This window comes from Triturus cristatus, chromosome 4_2 (assembly GCF_964204655.1).
Source record: "Triturus cristatus chromosome 4_2, aTriCri1.1, whole genome shotgun sequence".
Lineage (NCBI taxonomy): Eukaryota > Metazoa > Chordata > Amphibia > Caudata > Salamandridae > Triturus > Triturus cristatus.
In genome coordinates, this window is record NC_140586.1 from 148,655,210 (window position 1) to 148,678,919 (window position 23,710).

General features: G+C 45.7%; 1 protein-coding gene across 1 annotated transcript in view; it reads right to left on the reverse strand.

Annotated features, from left to right (window-relative positions):
* Positions 1-23,710, reverse strand: part of FAIM2 (Fas apoptotic inhibitory molecule 2) — a 232,310-nt gene that overhangs the window by 4,348 nt on the left and 204,252 nt on the right. The window lies entirely within an intron of this gene.

Consider the following 23,710-nt stretch of genomic DNA (forward strand, 5'->3'; position numbering starts at 1 on the left):
GTTTGCCTTTCTCTGTCTTGACTTTTCAGTGCTTGCCTTTTTTTCTGTCTGCCTTTTTTCTGTTTGCCTTTTTTGTTTGCCTTTTTTGTCTGCCTTTTCTGTTTTCTGTATGCTACCCACCGCTCGAGCCTCCCCTGCCCCCCCAGCATGTCACTCCTGCTCCCACCTCCTGCCCCCCAGCTGCTCACTCTCCCCCCGACCCCTACTTACCGGCAGCCGCTGAGCACCAAGGAGAGCAATAACTCTGACCTCCTAATCAGAATCACTGCTCTCCCCCCCCGCACAGCTCCACCGTTAATGCTCTGCCCTTAACACCAACTTGAGCTTCAGGTAGGTGTTCGAGGCCCTCCTCCACCCGCAAGCTCTTGCCTGCGCCTCATCCCTGGTGGTCCAGTGGAATAGCATGCTCTTCTGCTAGTCCGCTCTGTGTGTTTCATCTTTTTCTGTTTTCCCTTTTTTGAGTTTGTTTTTTTCTGTCTGCCTTTTTCTTTTGGCCTTTTTTGTTTGCCTTCTTTGTCTGCCTTTTCTGTTTCCTATTTCCTCCCCGCTGCTGCCCCTTCAGCCCCTCCCCCAGCATGTCGCGCCCGCCTTCCAGCTGCTCACCCTCCCCTGACCCCTACTTAATAGCTGTGTGCCATGGCGAGCAAGACCTCTGACCTCCTGGTCCAAGTCACTGCTCTCCCACAGGCAGCTCCACCGTTAAGGCTCTGCCCTTAGCACCAGCTTGAGCTTCTGGTAGGTGTTCGTGGCCCTCCTCCACCCGCAGGCTCCTGCCTGCGCCTCATCCCTGGCAGTCTGGTGGAAGAGCCTGCTTTTCTGCTAGTCCGCTCTGTGTGTGTCATCCTTTTCTGTTTGCCTTTCTCTGTTTTGGCTTTTCTGTTTGTCTTTTTTTCTGTCTGCATTTTTCTGTTTGCCTTTTTTGTTTGCCTTCTTTGTCTACCTTTTCTGTTTTCTGTTTGCTACCCGCTGCTTTTGCCCCCACTGCCCCCTGCAGGTCGCTCCTGCTCCCACCTCCCAGCCTCATGGCTGCTCACCCTCCCTAAACCCTACTTAATGGCAGCTGGGCAGCAGCCATACCGCTGGTGTGTCGAAGGCACGCCATAGGCCAGCCCGTCTGCACCCGTCCGCGACCCAACCACTACCAGTGCCAGGTCCCCTGGTCCCCTGACCCCCTCTGCTATGACCCCAGCACTCTCCACACACTCAACAACAACTGCCAACTCTCTACGCCGAGCAACTCCCAGGACCCAATCTCCTGCCAACACTGCTGCACCACCTTCACCCATCTCTGGACCCAGGCAGCCGCCTCCAACTCACCAGACACCTCCGCACACAAGCCACTGAACTGCATTCTCCTCAATTTACGCTCCCTGTACAGGTACGCCATAGAAATCGGGGACCTCTTCAACACTCTCTTGCCCAAGCTCGCCTTACTCACAGAGACCTGGACCAACCCCAGCTCCAGTCCCGGCATCGCAACTGCCATTCCCGACGAACACAAGATCCTGAGAAAAGACTGCACCAACTTCCCAGGAAGAGGCCTTGCCATCATCCACAAATGCTCCCTCCGACTAACAACCAACAACTCGAACAATGCCTCGCCCCTCATGGAACACATCCACTTCCAGATCCAGCCCAACCCCAGAACGACACCCCACGGAACACTCTCCACCAGACCCCGCAGCCCATTCACCAACATCATCGAAAACCACATCACACCCCATGGTATTGCCTCTATGGACTACATACTACTCAGAGACCTTAATTTCCATCTAGACAAGCGATCCCAACACCACCGTTCTCCTGGAGAACCTCACCAACACAGGACTGAAGCAACTTGTCTCCACCCCCACTCACACAGCAGGACACACACTTGACCCCATCTTCACCGGAGGAAACATTTGCTTCAGCCATCCCAAGAACTGCTCTGGACAGACCACCACAGCATCCATTTCTCCTTCTCGAAACCCACCGCACAATAGCGCGGCTCCGCCCCCACACAGAAGCTGGAAGAAAGTCTCTGAAGAACACCTCACCTCCACCCTCACCTGCACTCCTCCCCAACTACAACAGACACCAACACAGTGGCATGCAACCTCCACCAATGGATTGCCAACTGCACCAACACTCTTGACCCCTCCATACCACCACGAAACAACACAACAAGAAAGCCAACTGGTTCACCACGGACCTCTGAGAAACCAAACGCTCCTGCTGACCACTGGAAAAGATGTGGAGAAACAGCAAAACCTTGAAGCACACTCCACCTACAAAGCAGCCATCACGGCACACTACCAACTCATCAAATCAGCAAACAGCAAAACAACCAATGTCCCTACCTCCCAAGTACTCTGCAACAAACTCAGCTCCATCTTCCACCTCAAGATCGAGACTTTGTATGAGAACTTCGACGACCAAGACCATGGCTCCCCCTCAATTCCCACCCCCAGCGACTCCATCCTTCAGACCCTCCTCACCTAGACCCCTCTCACCACAGAAGACACCGTAAAGACAATGAAGAGCATCCACTCCGGAGCACATACTGACCCCTTCCCACCGCACATCTTCCACAGGGTCGCCACTGCATCGCACCCAAACTACGCCGAACTATCAACTGCCCCCTCGAGACCGCCACATTCCCCGATGACTGGAAACGCACCAAAACCAACCCCATCCTAAAGAAGCCCTCCGCAGACCCGGCGGATCTCAAGAACTTCAGGCCCATGTCACTGCTCCCTTTTGCCGCCAAAGTCATCGACAAGGCCGTCAACACCCAGCTAGCACACTTCATAGAAACTAGCAGCATCCTAGAAACCTCTCAATCCGGATTCTGTAGCAACCACTGCACCGAGACCGCCCTCATAGCCGCCACCGATGAGATCCACTCCCTTCTCGACCAAGGCCACATGCAGCCCTCATCCTCCTGGACCTTTCAGCAGCCTTCAACACTGTTTCCCACTGCACACTAGCCACCAGGCTCCACGACGCCGGTGTCCAAGGAACAGCCTTAGACTGGATATGATCTTTCCTCTCACGCAAAACACAGAGAATAAGACTTCTGCCCTTTCTCTCAGAACTGACAGAAATCAGATGTGGAGTTCCCCCAAGGACCCTCGCTCAGCCTCACACTCTTAAATGTCTACATGGCCCCCCTTGCAACCATTGTCAAAAACCACAAACTCAACATTGTCTCCTATGCCGATGATACCCAGCTCATCCACTCCCTCACCAAGGAACCTGACAACACCAGGCACAATTTCCAAGAAGGGATGAAAGACGTTGCTACCTGGATGAGCAACAGCTGCCTGAAGCTCAACTTGAAGAAAACAGAAGTCCTCATCCTCGGCTCAACCCCCCTCTTCATGGGACAACACCTGATAGCCCCCACCATTGGAAACCCACCCACCACAGTGGACCATGCACGCAACCTCACCATCATACTCAACTCTTCACTCACCATGAACCGCCAGATCAATGCTGTGTCCTCCACATGCTTCACCACCCTCCGCACACTTCGCAAGACCTTCAAGTGGATGCCCTCCGATTCCAGGAAGACTGCCACCCACACACTCATAACCAGCAGACTGGACTACGGAAACTCTCTCTATGCCGGATTCAACAAAAAACTCCTTTGCAAACTCCAGATCATCCAGAATGCCACAGCCAGACTTATCCTCGACATCCCAGGACATGACTTCTTCACCCAATACCTCCACGACCTCCACTGACTGCCGTAGAAAGAAGAACAACCTTCAAACTGCTCACACATGCCTACAAAGCCCTCCAAAATACCAGACCTCAATACCTCAACGAACGAATCTCCTTCCATGCCCCTAAGAGAAACCTCCACTCAGCCAACCTCGCCCTAGCCACCATCCCTCGTTTCCACAGGGCCATAGCAGGTGGCAGATCCTTCTCCTATCTGGCAGCCAAGACCGGGAACAAACTCCCCCTTCACATCCGACAAAGCCCTACACTGCACCAGTTCAGAAAGGACCTTAAGGCCTGGCTCTTCGAATGACCAACAGAGCTGCTTACACCCCCTCCCCCAGCTCCTTGAGACCCTTACGGGCGAGTAGTGTGCTCTACAAACCTTGATTGATGGATGAATTGACTAATTTAATATTGTCTCCATTGGATGAAAATGTATGCTATCAATTTTTTTTAAATGTTGTAAGTCTTTTTTTAAACGGTTTTAATTATTTTAAGTATGTGCAGTAATTGAGTAGCCACGATTGCGGTAATACTGTTTTACATTGATGATCTCACTAGGGGTCTAAATCAATAAAATATTTTGTCACTTTTTTCCTTCGGCCCTGTCTTCTTTGTATGAGAAACATATGGAAGTGAATAAGTGTCCAAAAGGAAACTTCTTTTAAGAATTGTTCTTCCGCTGTGGGCAGGCTTGGCTCCTCCACTATGGTGGAGAAGCTCGCCCCACTGCTTTCAAGCAGTGCAGAAGCAAAAACATAAAATGATAATAACTTTCAGTTATTTTCACTTTATTTTTGGCTACTTTGCGGGTGGGCGGGGTTGCTCTGTGGGCATGGCAGTGGACGAGTGGTTTGCCCACTCCTAAAAGTGTGCAGTGACTGTTTGGTTGGCCCTCTTGGGCCTCACAAACTAGTCTTGCGTGCTTTCCCACTTCTCCATGCAGGCTGCATTACAGCCTGCATGGAGAACAGGGCCACCGCTACAGCCCCTGACTGAGCGTCGTGTCACGGCGCTCAGACCAATCACAAAGCTACAATTGCAGCATTGTGATTGGCTTAGGGGAGGGAGCCTGGCTGTCTGCTTCCTGTTCCTGATACCAGAAGCAGGAGAGCAGAAGCAACGATGCGGTACCGGGCGGCAGCAAGGTAAGTGATTTTATTTTTATTTAAGATTTTTCGCTCCCTTCCGCAATCACGACCCCCGTGCATCCCCTGTGATCTCCCCCCCGCCCACCCCCATATGCCTGAGTCATGCTGGCCGCTGCTGGCTGTGAGGTTAACCCAGGTCAGGTAGCCTTGAAGAGAGAGTAGATACCTGAAATCATATCAGATGTTGAACCAGTAAAAGAATGCCTTAGAGACTTGCATTCTTGTGCAATGTTGCAGTGATGATGTATACAAGCTTAGTTAGGAATGTTTAAATGTGCCCTGTTAATATTGAGGTATGTCCTTTTGTACAATGATTAATAATTAAGACTTATTCTAATATTCTGATGACTTGTTTATTGAAAACTGTCACTATTATTTTGTTTATAGGTTCATATTGTTGCTTTTAATGAAGGGAAAATAGTCTTCCGAAAACTTGCAGAGAAGCGGAAAAAAATAGAACTAATTCAACCCAGATAGGATACGGATATAACAAATATCGACTGAGTTTGTTTTTTAAAAACTTTTTTTACCATTTTCAGGTAAAATCACAACGACATGATACATGTTCTCAATGCAGCAATATAGTAGGCACAGTTCAATGTATAATTCTTGACTTAAAAATCACAATTCACCAGTGGCAGCTAGCATTTGGATTACCTTGGTTCTAAGCACCACTCTACCTTGTGATGAACCCCGTACATTTAAAAAACCGTATGACAGATACGATTAGTTAGTCTGGGGATGGGGGGGTCAACCCACTCTGGTGGGATCTATCCCAGCAGGCGTCTGTGAAGGTGTGACCGATTCGGCCTCTAGCAAATAATTCTTCAAGGGGCTCCATATATCCTTGGGCCTGGATGTCACAGGTAGGATAGTCATAAACAAGTCACAAATAGGGCTATTTAGCGAGGCCTTTGTGGTGGCCATGACCATATTACCCAAGTGAAAAGCTATTTCCCGTTTGGCGAGCAGTAACGAGATAGAAGTGAAATGACTCAACTGTTTTGGGAAGTTACGGACATACCCCAGTAGGGCTACCTCTGGTGTTGGATGGAGGTAAAGACAAGTCATAAGTGAAAGGATTGTGTAAACTGCTCTCCAATACCCTCCTATTTGCACACAATTCCAGGTCATGTGGGCAAAGTCGCATGACGCACCCCACATTTTGGGCACGTATGCGGCCGAGAGGGGTCTATTGAGTAAAGCTTTGCAGGGGACATGTATGCCCTCCATAGGTACTTGAAGTGGATCAGCCTGTGCCAACTATTCAGGGAAACTTCCTTAGTATGGGTACAGCAATAGGACCAATGAGAGTCCTCTATAGGGTGTCCGAGGTCTCATTCCCAGATCTCCCGGAATTTGGCATCTCTGGTGGGAATTAATGTCAGACAGGCTATGTACAACTTTGAAATTAGATGGTCTCCCCCTGTGTTGGTTATCAACATTGTCCTTGGTGAATAAGATTCCGGCTCTAGAGGGAACTTAGCGATTCGTGCCCTTAGTGCACTATAAAGCCTACTGAGAATGAAGTGGTCCATAAAGGATGCTTCACTGAACCTCCCGTCCTCCGAGCAATGAAAAACGTGTCCACCTGGAAATAAATCCCCACTTATATCCAAGGAGTATGAAGTAAGTGTGCGCTCTACCAGCTTTTCCTCCGTGGTGGGCTACCATGGATTGTTGACTATCGGCAGCACAGAGGTGTATAATGTGTGACCACGGGTCACTTGCACTAGTTTCTAAATATCAGCTGAGTTAATGTTGTGCAGAGACTAAAGTTTATTCCAGTTTATAGATTGTGACTTGCATTCTTTAGATAAGATTCGCAGGTTCTGGTGATAAAGATTTGTTGACGTATAGTGGAATTGAGCTGGTTAGACAAGTCACCAATGTGGTTTTCATTCATACATTAACATACATTAACCTTAATTATATTTCTGTGGCAGCATAGGTACATTGGAAGACTGCGACCACTGGTCTGCCACTGTCTCTGAGGACGAATACCCTTTGACACATTCTCACTGGAATAAAGGCTGGAGGCCTACTGATTCAAGGACCGTTTGCTTTAGGTGTTCAAATCACTCCTCATCAATGTGAAAACACATCCATAAATCTATTTGTGAATTACACTTGTGTGGCAACTCCCACGTGCCATTAAGGATGTAATAAACAAACCATGGATCCTCGCAAGCCGCTTTGTCCGGCTCATGTGTAGTATGCAAGGCGGCAGGAGGGACATCCTGCTTCCCAGTCTGAAGGTGGGTGTGGGGACCAGAGCTGAGTCATGTCTCCACCTGCAGCAAAATAGGAACCCTGCTCATCAGGCATACTGCTCTTGGATCCCCCAAGCCGGCAAGCATGATCCTAGTAGGATGCGGGGAGCCGAAGTCAGCATGCATGCATTCAGCAGGCAAGACAGCCTTGGGGAGCCAAGGGGCCTCATATCCACACCCCCAGTCAGCCTGTAGACCTTCCAGGACCCTTTGCGCGTCTGAGGCAAGAGCATTGTGGGGCGGGAACCAAGAGGTGGCATACCTACCCCTATTCGACTTGAAGGACTGCTAGGATCGGATGCCTGCATGACACCCCGCAGGTCTGCTGGGAACCCATGCCTGGTAGATATGACACGCCATCGACTTGCCACTGCCAGAACCCAAGCACAGCAGGCAGGACATGCTTGGGAGTGGGGAGCTCAGACGTGGCTTGTCCCCGCCTTCAGTGCTTGATGTCAGGAGGACTTGTTAGTGTTGAAGATGCAGCAGTGGTGGCAGAAGTAATGAACCATGTCCCAGACCTCCCTACTAGTACGCGCCATTGTGAAAAAAATAAAGCCAGCACTGGAGCTTCAATGAGTATCCCGCTGCTCAGCCCTTCTACAGCCTGGTCACTCCATCACTCCATCTCTGATGCAAACTAGCAGCATCCTTTTGCACTGTTTTCTACTTTTAATCAAACTACCGATTTTTAGTTCAATCGACCGAAACCAGATACCGCAAACCATATTTAATAAGCATCAGCATTGCTGAATGTGCTACCCCGTATCTAGTGAGGGGGGTGTTCATTCGACCTCAATTGTGTGTGTGATGTTCTGGGACCCTACAATCTCACGATCGAATCACTAGGAAGGAGGAGGAACTTTCACAAGTGAGAACGATGTTCAGTGGTTAGAGCTTTCTCATTTTCTGACAGCCTTGCAGCCTTTACTGTAATTGAGAGGTGATGCCCCATAGGCAGACTGAGTACCTCTTTGTATTGTATCCTAGCTTCAAGAGAACAAATCACAAAAAGACGCACTGGATAAAAACAAGAAGGCAGATTTTTCAAGCCCCTTGCGCCATTTTTGTGCCGCCGTTGCGTCACTTTTTGTGACGCAGAGGCAGCGTAATAATGCAGCCCATTTACATTGTGATGCATCTAGGGAGATGCGTCATGTTGTAAAGCCCTGCGTCTCATTATACCTGCGGCAGGTATAATGTATGCAGGGTGGGCGTTCCCACGCAGGAAAGCCTCGTAAAAGTGAAGCAGCGAAGTCTACAAGATTTCACTGCACCCCTTCTAGGACGCCACTGCGTCAAAACCTTACGCCTGCTTGAAGGAGGCAAAAGGAGCGACTCACCGCAATGAGGATAGGCCTCAACATGCATTGCTGGTGTTCCGTCGTGCTTGCAACACGACTCCAGCAATGCGTGACTTTTGCACCAACAGATGCGTCAGAATTTCAGACGCATCTGTCAATCCTTGCGCCATGGTGCGCCGTATTGTAAATACGGTGCATCCATGGTGGCGCAAGGGTTTCTCAGGGTGGCTCAGGGAAAGTGACGCATCTCTACAGATGCGTCACTTACTTGTAAATCTGCCACAAGGAATATAAGGCATCACTGACTACAAAACCTAAAAAAGGCTGCCTCATTAAATAATCCTACAGTCTAATCAAATATGGCGAGGGAGTGGAAGGAGGAGGAGTGGAAAGGGTACATGCCAAGGGACAGAAAAAAAGAAATATATTTTATGAGAGATTAGGCTCTCTCAGTATACTCTTGTTCCTACCATGGTCCTGGTTAGGACATGGGGTTAATTCTAGTTCTTGTGCAAAACAAGTTTTGCAAACAGATCGTAATTCAGAGGAATTAAACCATTTACAGGGCGCTGTAAATACCTCACCCTTTACCCTTCCTTGAAATCAGAGCCCTTATCTGTAAGCATTTAAACAAACAAACGCACACACGCCCCCTGCTGATTTCCAAGATAGGATGAGGACATTTGGAAAAAATGTAATTGATTGCCAACGCAGAGAGTTTAAATGCCCGTGGAAAGGAATGTCACAAACATTTACATTACGAGCAGAAAACCCCTTGTTAGAAGCAAGCTGTTGTGGTAGTCAATCATATTTTGTTGTCAGAAAGTTCTAAGCTTCATGAAGAAGCTGTCATAATTGATTGTTTTCAATTTGAAAGACAGCAGTTCTCTTTGCTGAAATCCCACACTAATTGGAGTGATTTGTCACAATAGCCTGATGGCATCATCCAAGCTACTGCTTCTTATATTACTCTATAAACCGCTAAGTTATTTTAGAAAGCAAAGTGAGGGGCCTACAAACATATGCAGCATAGATTGATTGCATGTACATGTGTGGCGTTGAGAGGAGTAGCGTACAGAGGAGTGGCATACTGTGGAATAGCATAGAGTCGACTGGCATAGAGTGGAGTGCCGTACAGTGGAGCAGCATAGAGTGGAGTACCATATAGTGCAGTAGCGTAGACTGGAGTGGCATACAGTAGATTGGAGTGGAGTGTATTATCCTAGAGTGTATTGGCATACGGTGGAGTTGCATTCAGTGGAATAGTGTAGTGTTGAGTGGTGTACAGTGGAATAGCGTAGAGTGAAGTGGTGTAGAGTAGAGGGGTGTAAAGTGGAGTTGTGTAGAGTGGAGTAGCATACAGTGGAGTGGCATATAGTGGAATAGCATAAAGTACTGTGGCATGGAGTGGCATAGAGTGCAATACCTTAGAGGAGAATAGCATAAAAATGGAGTGGCGTAGAGTGGAATAGCGTACAGTTGAGTGGTCTACATTGGAGTGGCATGGACTGGCGTGGCGTACATTAGAGTGGCTTAGACTGAAGTTGTGTACAATAGAATAGCATATAATGGAGTGGAATGGTCTGAAGTGGAGTGACAGACAGTGGAAAGATGTAGAGTGTTGTAGCATAGAGTGGAGTGGGGTATATTGGAGTGGCGGGCAGTGGAGTAGCATACAGTGGAGCGCTATAGAGTGTAGTGAAGTATTGTGGAGTGACAGAGAATGGAGTGGCACACAGTGGTGGAATAGCATACAGTGGAATGGCATAGACTGGAGTGGCATAGAGTGGAATAGCATACATTGCAGTGTTGTACAGTGGAAATACATTCAGTGGAATATCATAGATTAGATGGCAAAGAGTGGGGGCGTACAGTCTAGTGACTTACATTGGAGTGTTGTTGAATGGAGTGGCATAGAGTGTAATATGATAGAGTGGAGAGATGTTGAGTAAAGGGTCGTACAGTGGAGTGGAATACAGGGGTGTGTCGTAGAATGGAATGGCATCGAGCGGAATAGCGCAGAGTGTAGTAGTGCCGAGTGGCATGTCTTAGAGTGGAGTGCCATACAGTGAGGGGGTGTAGAGTGGAATAACATTGAGTGTAGTGGCGTACAGTGTAGTGACGCAGTCTGGAGTACCATATAGTTGAATTTAATATAGTTGAGAGTTGTACAGTGTAACAGCGTAGCGTGCAGTAGCATACATTGGTGTGGTATACATTGGAGTGGCATAGAGTGGAGTGGTGTAGAGTGGAGTGACGTACAGTGGAATATCCCACAATGGAGTGGTGTACAATGGAGTGGCATACAGCAGAGTGGTGTACAGAGTAGTGGCATGCACTGTAGTATAGTAGAATGGAATAGGGTACTAGGTGATGGCCTGCAGTGGGGTGTTTAAGAGTGTAATGGGGTAGAGTGGAATGACTTGACTCAAGATAGAGTAGAGTGGCGTACAGTGGATTAGCATAGAGTGGATGGGTGTATAGTGTAGTGACATAGAGTGAAGCGGTGTAGAGTGTAATGGCGTAGAGTTGGGTGGCATAGAGTAGAGTGACGCAGAGTGGAGAGCCATAATTGAAGTAGACATAGTGTGAAAGTGGGTGAATGGATATAGATGTACTGTGCCAGAAATATAGATTATGAGTTGTAAATGTTAATTTTTGGGGAGTTGAGGAAATTCGATTTTCGACTTCGATCGAATTAACCCGCCATTTTGTAAACCGCCGCCATTTTGTGTTGCCCTCACTCAGGCAGCACGGTGAACGAAGTCTTTTCTGCTTTTCCTGCAATATTGTGTCAAAATAGCCTTCTGCCTCTATTTACAAAACTGGTGATAGGGACTGGCCGAGTACACTAATCCCTGTTTGGTTTTTCTAATCCCTGTCTTAACTATCTGATGGTTCACACTATTCTCTTCTGACTTTATCTTATCTTCTGGCCTTCGCTGTCTTCTGCTCGTATTCTCTCGTTTCACAACTGTCCTCCAGAACACACAAACGTATCTCGCCACCTGCAAGTCAGTTACAGACACGTTAATATCTTAACCTGTGGGGAGGGGTGGCAAACACAGTTGAAGGAGAGGCTTCTTCGAGTTACTCGATACCTTGTTTTCCAACCTTTTCTATTGGCTCTGTCCTATCTCAAACTTCCCTTATTGGCTCTCGATGTGTGTGATAGTAGTGTTTTCTGGTTAATGTATATGTCTCCTATACCAATATAAGATTGTACGCCACGGAGTGAAGTGGCAGTCTCCTGAGAACATACCGTGTGTACTTCTAGGACAACTGTATTAGCTGCAGCTAATAAAATCTGATCTTTTATGCCGACAGAGTGCCCCCGTGTCTCTGTTAGCTGAAGCAGGAGAACCCAGGAGATTAAGGCGTACCCTGCGCCGCCAGGCCCAAAAGGTTCTGGTTCTTCAACTGGCGCCCAACGCTGGGCGGTTTCAGAGGTAGTGGTTCTGCCTGAAGGTCGTGAGGAACCCCGCAAGAAAATTCTGGAGGAATCGCGAGCCACATCAAGCGACCCCTGTATGTCGAAAGTGGTCCAAAGGTCTTTGCAGCGTGGTTACTCTTTCCTGACGGCTACTGACGACTGCTGCCCTGACTGCCGCCCTGCCTTGGCCCTCTTTTTGGTGATGTATGGTAAGGCGAGACGATAGACGGGCCTCTGTTGGTGTAAGAAGACATCTTAGTTAAGTATTGGTGAGTCGCTCCCACATTGGTTCTTTGGTTCTTTGGTCCTTTGGTTCTTTGGTTCTTAGGTTCTTTGGGTCTTTGATTCGGGTATTGCAATAACTGAAGCCGAGGGGTAAGTACATTTGTGCTGTGTTGAATAAATTAAACCCCCTTGATGTTTGTGAACAGTCCAGTGAAATAACGATGCCTGGTCTGACTCAGTTTAGGAAACTTTGTTGCTTTGGTTGTAATAGGGATTCCCAGCTGGAGGACTCTTGTCTGATTCCTTCGGTTGGAACTCCCACTTATGAGCTCTATTCTAAACATGGTGTTGGCCCCATTGCCTTTAACGAGGCATGGAGCCGATACACGAAGAATGATGGTGTTTTAAAATGGCCAGAAAATGGTAGTTTTGAGCCTGATATATTAGATAATTTGGAAGCTATTTTATTTAAAAGAAAAGCCCGGCCGGCAATGTTTGACTCTTTCCGGCTTTGGCGTAAGGAAGCCAAACAGAGAAAAATTAAGCAAGAAAAACGAGATAGGAAAACAAAGGGTATGACAATTATACAGGCTGCTCAACAATTTAAAGATGATGAAATCGAAAATGCGATGGAAATTTCAGAGAGACAGCATCATATGGCGATAGATAAATGCTATCCGATGTTGCCAGCTTCCCCTTCCGATAAAAGAAAGGATTCAGAGGAAGATCCCTTGATGTCTCACTTATTGAGATTGCCTCCACCCTATGTACAAGGTGCTAATGCACCACCGTTATTTCAGCCTGCTTAGCCGCCAGCTGCGCCTCCGCTTGCTCCGGCTCTTCCGCATTTGCCCCCTCATGTATTGCCGCCTCTGCCGGCTTTGCCTTCGACTCCTTTACCTTCATCTTCTTTGCCTTCTGCTCCCCCGGTAATTACCGATTCCTTTTCAATTAACTCGCCTAATACGTTGTCCCCTATTCTTATGTCCAATTCTCCGTCTATGCGTAAACGACTCACAGATATGGTTTCTGGTCTTTTATCTCCTCTCTTTGAAGCTTTAAAAGTGTCTCCAGCTTTTTCCTCGAAGACAGTCTCGTAGTCAGTTCCCAGCTTCCGAAGAACGAGAAAGGTTAAACTCTCTCGCTCGTAAATGGATTGAGAAGGGTCCCCAGTATAGTGTGCTCGACATTATGCCTACCTTCTCACAGTGGAATGCGCCTACGCAGAGATATGTTTTCAATGTCATGTGTGATACTCTCGTTAAAGGATGGGAGGATATGGATTTGGGTTCGGTCCCTCAGGGTCTGTTAGATATTCAGGCTGATTTTGATAAGGGTCTCATTGTGGATTCCAAGGTTGAGGACGCCGTAAAGCGACTTGTTACCTTTAGAACCTTATTTACCTCCCAGACTTTTCTCGACTCCGATCCCTCAGTTAGGTTGACACTGAAAAATTACCCAATGAGAGAGGTTCCCCCAGTATGGAGAGAAGAGGTTGCGGGAGTAGGTAATATTCCAGCTATTCCTGCTCACTTCCAGCGTATATGGGTACATGTTCCCTGGAAAATATCTGAAGTTTTGGCTCTTAAACAGTCTTTACCGGATCCTCGTAAGAACCCTGCAGGTTATTATAAAGAATTGTCACAGACCGTTGATGCCTGTATTATGAATTTAGCAGACATTGACATGTTAATGGGGAATGTAGTCCCACAAGCATTATGGGCTAAAATTCGTAAAGAGAATCATGCCCAAGAATTAGGTGGAAATTGGGATGCTATCACTGCCGCAGATAGAGACCAAGTGGGTGGTGCGAAGCCTGATGCTTTGATTTCAGAGCTCCCTGGTAGGATTATTACATTAATGAAAACGATGATGCCTGCCTTGACAGTTAACTGGGATAAACTAGCCGCGTGCAAACAGAAGAAGGATGAGAGTGTCTCCGATTTTTTCACTCGTTTCAAAGAGACATTCATTGATCACAGTGGTCAAGATATGACTACAGAAGGTGGACAGCGATTATTTGTGGATAAGTTTGTGTTCAACCTGCTTCCCGAGCTGTCACACAAGTTGAAAGACTCCGAGAGTTCATGGGCTGTTTCTTCTTCAGCCCAGATATTGGCTACTGCTCAATATTATGAAAATAGAGATAAAGAAGAAAAAGATAAGCAAGAGAAAAAGACTAAAGAATTGAAAACTAAGGTTCTCTTGCAACAGGCTTATCCACCACGTTATGCTCAGCCCCAGTTTCAACAGCCTCCGCAGTTTCAGAGGGTGTATCAAAAACCTGAGCCATATATTCCGCGACCTATGTTAGGTCCTAATCAATGTGCCTATTGTAGGGAGGAAGGTCATTTTAAGAATAGTTTTCTCGTTTTATTGCAGCGTAATGGCACACCATCTGCTCCACAAGTTCGTGCTGGCCTACAGTCAGCAAACAGAGGTAGAGGTCGAGGTATGTTGACTCAAGAACAGCGTTTCCTTCCTCCCTCTAATTCCGTGAACTACTTTGATCAGCAAAACGTTTGGTCTACACAGTACTACAATGAGGATTATTATGTTGAAGACGGGAATGAAAGTCTTCATGCTAACTAGGACAGCCATGGACAAAGTAAGGGAGTTGTGTCGATTCCAGTAGATCAGAATGGACCTTATGTTAATGTCACTACAATGGGTGTTTCAGAGCCATTTATTTTAGATACTGGTGCGATGAGAAGTTCTATCATTCATTCAAAACTCCCTGGGGCACCTTTGTCTGGCTTAACAAATGTATCTGTGTGTTTTTCTGGCGCCCCAGTTCGTAACCCGGTCTCTGGCCCTTTGCCTATTTCAATTGGCCCTTATGATTTGGAAGCTCCGCTTCTCTTAACGAATGGTTGCGGTGAGAATCTATTGGGTTTAGATCTACTAAAAAGAATGCATGCCACAATATCCTGTTCTCCTTCTGGTGTATTTCTTACTCTAGGACAAAGACTGACTTCTCCAATGTATTTGTCTAAAGATCAGTTCCCACCTGAATTGCTCTCTCTTCCTGCAACGCTTTGGGCTACGGGTCCGAATGATGTTGGTTGTCTTGAGATCCCACCGTATGTTGTTACTCTCAAGCCCAATGCTGAATTGCCACGCGTTCCTCAATATAGAATTTTCACTGAAGGTGAAAGAGCGCTTTTGGAAATCATTCATGATTTAATTCAGAAGGGAGTGATTGAGGAAACGAGAGGAAACATATGTAATAGCCCTATTCTTCCTGTTCTTAAACGCACTGATCCTTCTCAGCCTCCTGTTTATCGTTTTGTGATTGATCTTCGGGAGGTTAACAAAATTGTTGTACCACAGTTTCCAGTTGTCCCAGATATCACTGCACTGTTGACAATGATACCTTCCACAGCGGTTTGGTTTTCTGTTATCGATCTTAAAAATGCTTTCTTTAGTATTCCCATTGCCGAAGAAAGTAGAGATATTTTTGGCTTCTCTCTTGGAGGCCGAAGCTTCTGGTTTAAGCGCGCACCTCAGGGCTATTGTGAAAGTCCTTCTATTTATAGTCAAGCTTTGAAATTTCATCTTGATGCTTTTTCTTTGCCGTCTGGTGCTGCTCTTATTCAGTACATGGACGACTTGTTGATAGCTGCTGATTCAGAGGACATATGCAAGAATGTGATGGTTGCATTGTTGCGACACTTGTCCGATCTTAATCATAAGGTTTCACCTTCTAAGATACAATATGTTCGTCGAGAGGTTACCTACTTGGGTCATATCTTATCAAAGGAGGGAAGACGATTAACCCCAGAACGTATCCAAGCAATTGCGCAAATGTCTGTGCCATCCACACAAAGAGAGGTACGTGCCTTCCTGGCCATTACTTCCTATTGTAGGCAGTGGATCCCTAACTTCTCTCTGTTGGCCAAACCTTTGTTGGCACTCACTTTGAAAGATACGCCTCAGCCCCTTCCGTGGACTGACGAATGTCAGAGGAGTTTTGCTGACTTACGTGATGCTCTGTGTTCTGCTCCTGGACTAGGTACTCCTGATTACAGTAAACCTTTTACGCTCTATGTTCATGAAAAAGAAGGTTGTGCATTGTCAGTCTTAACGCAGCGATTTGGAGACAAACAGCGGCCATGTGCCTATTTCTCAGCTACATTAGATCCAGTAGCTAAAGCATTGCCTAGCTGTCTTAAAGCGACAGCAGCAGCAGCTATTTCCATTCGTCAGTCGGCTGGAGTGGTGCTAGATAATACTCTCATTGTTATGGTGCTACATGCAGTGGATACTTTGCTAAACAGAACAAAAACGCAGTATCTTACGAGTGCTCGTTTGACTGGATATGAGCTGACGCTTTTAGCTAGTCACGTACACATCAAACGATTTAACACTTTAAATCCAGCTACTTTGTTGCCTCTTCCAGAAGAGAAAGGTGTTCAGGAACAACATGATTGTTTCCTCCGTACTGAGGAAGAGACAAAGGGTAGAATTGACCTGACAGATACGCCATTAGTGAATCCGGATGGAACGCTATGGGTAGATGGTTCTTGGTTTAAGCTTCCTAATGGAGAGACAACTTCAGCTTATTCGGTTACTACTTTGCATACAGTCGTAGAACCAGCACGCATCAGACATAACTCAGCTCAAGCAGCTGAACTGATAGCCTTAATTAGAGCGTGTGTGTTATCCAAAGGAAAAAGAGTGAACGTGTATACTGATTGCCAATACGCTTTTGGTGCAGCGTTCAATTTCGGACGTCTGTGGAAAGAAAGGGGATTCCTTACTTCCCATGGCACTAAAATACAACATGGTCAGTTGGTAACTGACCTTCTTGAGTCACTTGCTTTACCTACCCAGATAGCAATCGTGAGGTGTAGTGCGCACAAGAAGATTACCGACGATATTGGTCGTGGAAATGCATTTGCGGATGAGGTAGCTAAAAAGACAGCCAGAGATGCTACAAGTCGCATGTATGTTGCGGGCCCTACAAATTGGGTCAGAGAAAGAGGATTGTTTGAAGACACAGCAGAAAGTGTGAAATCAATTCAAGAAGAGGTTACAGAGAAAGAATTGAGTAGGTGGAAAGAAAGTACAGGAATGTTAGATGAGATGGGTTGTTGGGTGGAATTGTCAGAGCACCAACGTTGGCTGTTACCAGACGCCTATGTACTACCTGTAGTTACTATGGCGCATGGTCCAACCCACCTAAGTGCGAAAGGAATATGCAAGCTTTTAGCTTCAGTATGGCAGAATGAAGGAATACCGAAATGTGCAGAAAATTTAGTGAAACATTGCATCATTTGCTTAATGTACAATCCGGGAAAGGGAACCCCAACTCCAGCAGGTCATTTTGCTCCTCCGACCTATCCATTTGAGGTGTTGCAAATCGATTACATTCAGATGGAACGATGCAACAATCTCAAATATGTTCTAGTGGTGGTATGTGCCTTTTCCAGATGGATAGAGGCATATCCCCTGAAAGACAATACTGCTCTATCCACAGCCAAAATACTTTTAAAGGAATTTTTTCCTAGATTTGGATTGCCGCGCATTGTCTGGAGTGACAATGGGAGTGAATTTGTGGGCCAAGTCATGCAAAAAGTTTGTGCAGGTCTTGGCATCAAGCAAAAATTCAATGCGGCAAACCATCCACAGTCTGCGGGCCTAGTAGAGTGCTATAATGGCACTCTAAAGCTTAAACTGGCTAAAATATAAGCCAGTACAGGCCTTAGTTGGCCCGATGCCCTACCTTTGGCTCTCTTATCCACCAGAACGGCTGTGCATTCTCATTTGGGACTTAGCCCTTATGAGATTGTATTCGGACGCCCAGCTAACGTATGGGGAGTACCTCGCCCTAAAAAGTATTCTGATATACCATACCCGATGTTGATTGATTACTTGCATGACCTCACAACTAAATTGCGTATTCTTCATCAACAGGTTCAGAGCGCTTTGCCCGAAGCTTCCACAGATTCAGGTCATTCCATCCAACCAGGCGACTAGGTCTGTGTGAAGAATTTCCAAAGGACGAAGAATTTGGAGCCTCGCTGGATAAAACCTCGTCAGGTGTTCCTAACAACCCGTACAGCAGTGAAAGTTGAAAGAAAGAAGAATTGGATTCACGGTGTGCACTGCAAGAAGGTGCCTTTGCCTTTGCCCTTCGATCAGTGGGTCCGCAACGGTATAAGAGACTCTGAAAGCGAGAAGGTTCCTCGTTTTGTACCATTTAGTGATGCACACGTGAATGGAACATTGTCAGAGAAAGAAAGCGACGACATTCTCCAGGAAGCTGTACCACCGCACCTTCGTCTGAATACCACAGATCCACGAACATTGTTTCAGGATCAGACTGTACCTGATAAGGCTCGTTATAATTTGAGACCTAGACCAAAGAAGAAAACTTGAGATTTTCTCTTCCATGTAGTTTCTATCCCGGTTGCAGGGTCACGGTAGGAGTCTTGGTTGTGACCTGAGTAGTGGCAATAGGTCTGCAGGACGTGCAGTGTCATATGACGGCAGATAATCATAACCAAGTGATTGAGGAAGATTGCCGTGAGCATCCACTAAGAAGATGGATACTACATTAGGAGACAGAGAGAGAAAAGAAAAAATGAAGAAGTACTGTAAAATAGTATATAGTCGTTGTGGTATAACCTTATGTATTTTCATCTTATTGTGCATTTTAATGGCGTGTATAGGTTGGATTGTTCATGCTATGCAGCAGAAAGATGTCCCTTCTTCTGTCACTGTGCCTTCTTATTCCGCTATCTCTCCACATCTTTTTCATACACTTTCTCAACATGAACTGATTCGAAGAACCGAATATTACAATAACTCTTTTATCCAGTTATTACATTAACATCAATTAGTGATTAATACAACCAACTGTTGGGTGTGTAGACTAATGCCCCATGCCACAGAAAAAGGGATGCCATATTTAGTCCTTCCGTTCTCTTATGAAGGTTCTGTTGGGCTTATTTTGTAATTTTCTCTAATGCCTATCAAAGCCGATTTAAACGACCTGTCAGTTCTTATATTGGTGGATCAGATTTCAGTCATAGTTCATTGATAAAAGGAATGGTAGCTATGGCTAAAATCATGAAAAATAGTAAAATTTCTATCGATGAGAGAAAAGCATACACTAATTGGAACGTCACCCATTACATCACTAGTCTTAGTGATAAGGTCAAACAGGGCAAATCTCCACCAATTTGGACTATACCTCATCAAGGCAATTTCTGTTTCCAAATAAATGGTCAGACTGCTGACACCGAACAGAGAAAATGCTTTTGCTCCCATACGTACATCCATTCATCTCAGAATTCGCCGCCGTTAGTACCATCTCAGGGCATGTATTTTATCTGTCATGATAGAGCCTATACATGGTTACCGACTGGTTTTTCTGGAACCTGCTATATAGCTTTTCTTCTTCCCCCTACATATACTGCTTCTTCAAATTTTCATAAAAACAGATATGGCAGAGGGATTATTGATTCCAAAGACACAGCAGGATAAGAGGGAGGAGACTTCCTAAAAGGATTTCTCCCTTTTTGGGGTCCTATGGCAAACAGTAGGAATATGAGGCAACTGGTTCGTGTGGTAGAGACTACCATAGACATCACTGTAGGAGCTCTAATTAATATTACAGCGGAACTACAGGCGGATCGTCTTATGACATTACAGAATCGAGTTGCTGTAGATATTATTCTTGCAGATCGTGGTGGAGTATGTAAATTGATCAAATCAAGTTGCTGTATTTATATACCTGATGACGCTCCGACAGTATACCAGGCCATCTCTAAATTACACATAATCTCCCAGTCGATTCATCAGGACGAAGGAGATTGGTCGTTATTGGGGTGGTTTTGGGGACTACTGTCCAAATGGGGTTGGAAGGTATTAACATTCCTTGGAATGGTTTTGGCTATCATTTTCTCTTGTTGTCTCTGTATGCACTGTGGTCCCGCCATTTGTGACCTGTGTGCTACTATGTGCATCCCAAACCCTAAGTCACAGAGAACAGAGAATATCAAAATGATGTTGCAACAACAGCTTGATGACCTCATGACCATTGACATCGACTCAGATTAACATGAGTCCGTATGTTATTGCCTGAGTTCTGGCAAAAGGAGGGTCTGAGGAAATTTGATTTTCGACTTCGATCGAATTAACCCACCATTTTGTAAACCACCGCCATTTTGTGTTGCCCTCACTCAGGCAGCACGGCGAACAAAGTCTTTTCTGCTTTTCCTGCAATATTGAGTCAAAATAGCCTTCTGCCTCTATTTACAAAACTGGTGTTAGGGACTGGCCGAGTACACTAATCCCTGTCTGGTTTTTCTAATCCCTGTCTTAACTATCTGTTGGTTCACACTATTCTCTTCTGACTTTATCTTATCTTCTGGCCTTCGCTGTCTTCTGCTCGTATTCTCTTGTTTCACAACTGTCCTCCAGAGCACACAAACGTATCTCGCCACCTGCAAGTCAGTTACAGACACGTTAATACCTTAAACTGTGGGGAGGGGTGGCAAACACAGTTGAAGGAGAGGCTTCTTCGAGTTACTCGATACCTTGTTTTCCAACCTTTTCTATTGGCTCTGTCCTATCTCAAACTTCCCTTATTGGCTCTCGATGTGTGTGATAGTAGTGTTTTCTGGTTAATGTATATGTCTCCTATACCAATATAAGATTGTACGCCACAGAGTGAAGTGGCAGTCTCCTGAGAACATACCGTGTGTACTTCTAGGACAACTGTACTAGCTGCAGCTAATAAAATCTGATCTTTTACGCCGACAGAGTGTCCCCGTGTCTCTGTTAGCTGAAGCAGGAGAACCCAGGAGATTAAGGCGTACCCTGCGCCGCCAGGCCCAAAAGGTTCTGGTTCTTCAGAGTAGATTTAAATAGTGAACGTGGTGTTTAAGTTATAAGTGGTAATATTCTGCAGTGGTATGCTGTGGTAACTTCGCGGCATACTGTGGTAAATGCCGATAAGAAGACAGTATTTGATTGGCCTTTTAATAAAGTGGTCATCGGTGGGGGAAAAAATGTCAAACCTAATACTTATCTGTGTCTAATGGCGTTATGTAGAACACAGCCAAATTGTACCTAAAAACAAGATGGATGCCTTTAAAGTTTGTAAAGGCAGCCATTAGCCAATCACATAATGCCTTGTCATCCCTATGCACCACAGTACTTCCAGGAAAATGTATGAAAGTAACGCAACAACAGATATCACTAAGTTAAAATGCCTTATCACTTAAAAACACAGATACCCTACTTACCTGTAAAACCCAAAAGGATCATCTGCACACCATAATGTGTAATCCTACCAAATTTCATGGAAATTCGGCTGGTCGTTTGGCCACTATGCATAATGACAAAGTCTACTGAAAAATGCATTGGTGCCCAAATGCGTTTTGGGACCCCCCATTTGTACTTGCTCCCTGTTGTTTAATGACAGTGAAACTTTTCATTCTCTGCCGCCTTAGAAATTGCACTAGGTCTTTGAAAGTTTCATGGAGATTTGTCAAACGGGTGAAAAATGATTAATGAATAAGAATCTGAGCAACTCCTATCTCTGGCAACCATAGCTTTAACTACAGAATGGCTATTGTCGCTTTGCAATATCCATGAATAAAATAGCCTTTCATCAACAATCATTATCTATTGTGTTGCACCACTGACACTAACATTTTGCTTCTTCCTACCGCAGCATGCAGCATTAAATAATTTGTTTTAATATAAATGACTGGGATTATAGACATGCATGTATAGTGTCAGTCAAGGGCCAGTTTGCTAAGAATAAGTTTGAAGGTACTTACATTTATCACTGACTTCTAGTACTTTATCCTTGAAATCTGGCAGTCTCATGTTTTCCAAAAAAGAACAATAAAAATATACAAGAATATTTTCTCAAGGGGGGTGTGGCTAGGCACCCGAAAGTTATGGCGTTGCACGGGTTGGCTCTCCAGTGTGCTTGGCGGACTCCACGACACCAAGGCAGTTTCTCTTGCCGCAGGAGACAAATGCGGAGTTATGAAGGTCACGGGAGTGTTCTGACGGCGTCGGCGACTCGATGAGCGCTGTTTGGAAGGACTTTCGACGACAGTGAATTTCATCGCGGCTCCGTTTTGCCACGGTCGCCATTTTGTTTTTTCGCCCGATTGCGCGTCACCTCTTCAATTGTGGTAAGGACGTTTTTTGATGTCCATGACTGCTCGCATGCCTCTCAGGGGAGCCCAGGAATGATACTTTGATGCTCACTCACGCTGGAGATGAGCTTTGGTGAAAATGTGTTTCCCATTTGATTTTTCCTGAGGCATTCACTAAATCGTCTCTTCATCATATTGCCACAACGTTATAACTAACATATCTACTTACCTGTGCCCTCAATACACCCAGAATTGGGGAACTCTTGTCTTTTATGACAAAGCATCATCAGCAATGGTGCATAATTTCTGCCGCATCCAGTTTTGCATATTTTCTGCTATATGTAGTGCAATCATTACGTGTCTATTATTACGCCCCCATAATGTGTAACTCTAATTCTCTACGCATTCTCACTTAGAAAGAGGCATTATTGCGTCTCAACCTTTAAACTGTTTCAATTAACAAAAATACTTCTTGCTTGCACCTAGAAGCCTCGTTTGTTTGACGCTGAGCTGTCTTTCTTTTCCTTGGAGGTCCATCAGTTTGCATAATTTTTGGTCTCAAAGTGCTTTACCTTATGTACTTTTGTTCAGGAGGGAGTGTTATGGACGTGATTTATGGGCAGAACAAAAGCGTTACACTCCTCATCTATTAAACCCAAGCACATATTTATTAAGAATTCAAAGATATTCTCTGCGTTCTCCAAACTAGAGAATTTTTCGGCGTCTTCTACTCAGAGCCTGGAGATTACAATGGATTCCTCTTCTGTACCCCTGGGGAAATCTAACACCAAACGGCTAAAAAAGGATCCTCCCTTACCACCTAAACCAACTTCGCCAGTTTCTATGGAGCTATTGCTGGAGGAAATCAGAGCTCTCCGGCCCTTTATGGAAGAGACCAACATCAAATTGCAACTTTTAACGGACAACTGGTCCCAACTTGAAACAAGGGTCTCCTCAGTGGAACAAAGTGTTTCTTCATTAAAATAAACCTGTGTCAGCGTCTCTCAACTACACTCACAGGTCTCATCGCTCCAGCGCCAAGTGGAAGACCTTGAGAATCGCAATAGGTGGAACAATCTTTGTATTTACGGCCTGGGGGAGGGCCTTGAAGGATCTGACTCCCTCACTTTTTTCAAATCATTTCTCCCCAAATTATTACACATGCCAGAAGGTATGGTGCTTAACATCCAACGTGCACATAGATTGGGCCGAGTTTCATCTCAAGCTTCAGCTCCACAACGACCAAGAGGATTCATCTTATACTTTCTAGAGTATACAGACTTACTGAAAGTGCTATCTGCGGTCAAGGCTTCTCCAAGGATCACATGGTCAGGCTCATCTCTGTTCTTTGAACAGGACTATGCCAAGGCCACCGCCAACCGACGTAAGGCTTTTTTAAACATGAGAGCTGATCTATGTTCGATAGGGGCTCGCTATGGCCTTTTCCATCCCTGCCGCTTCAAAGTTACCTACAATAACAGAA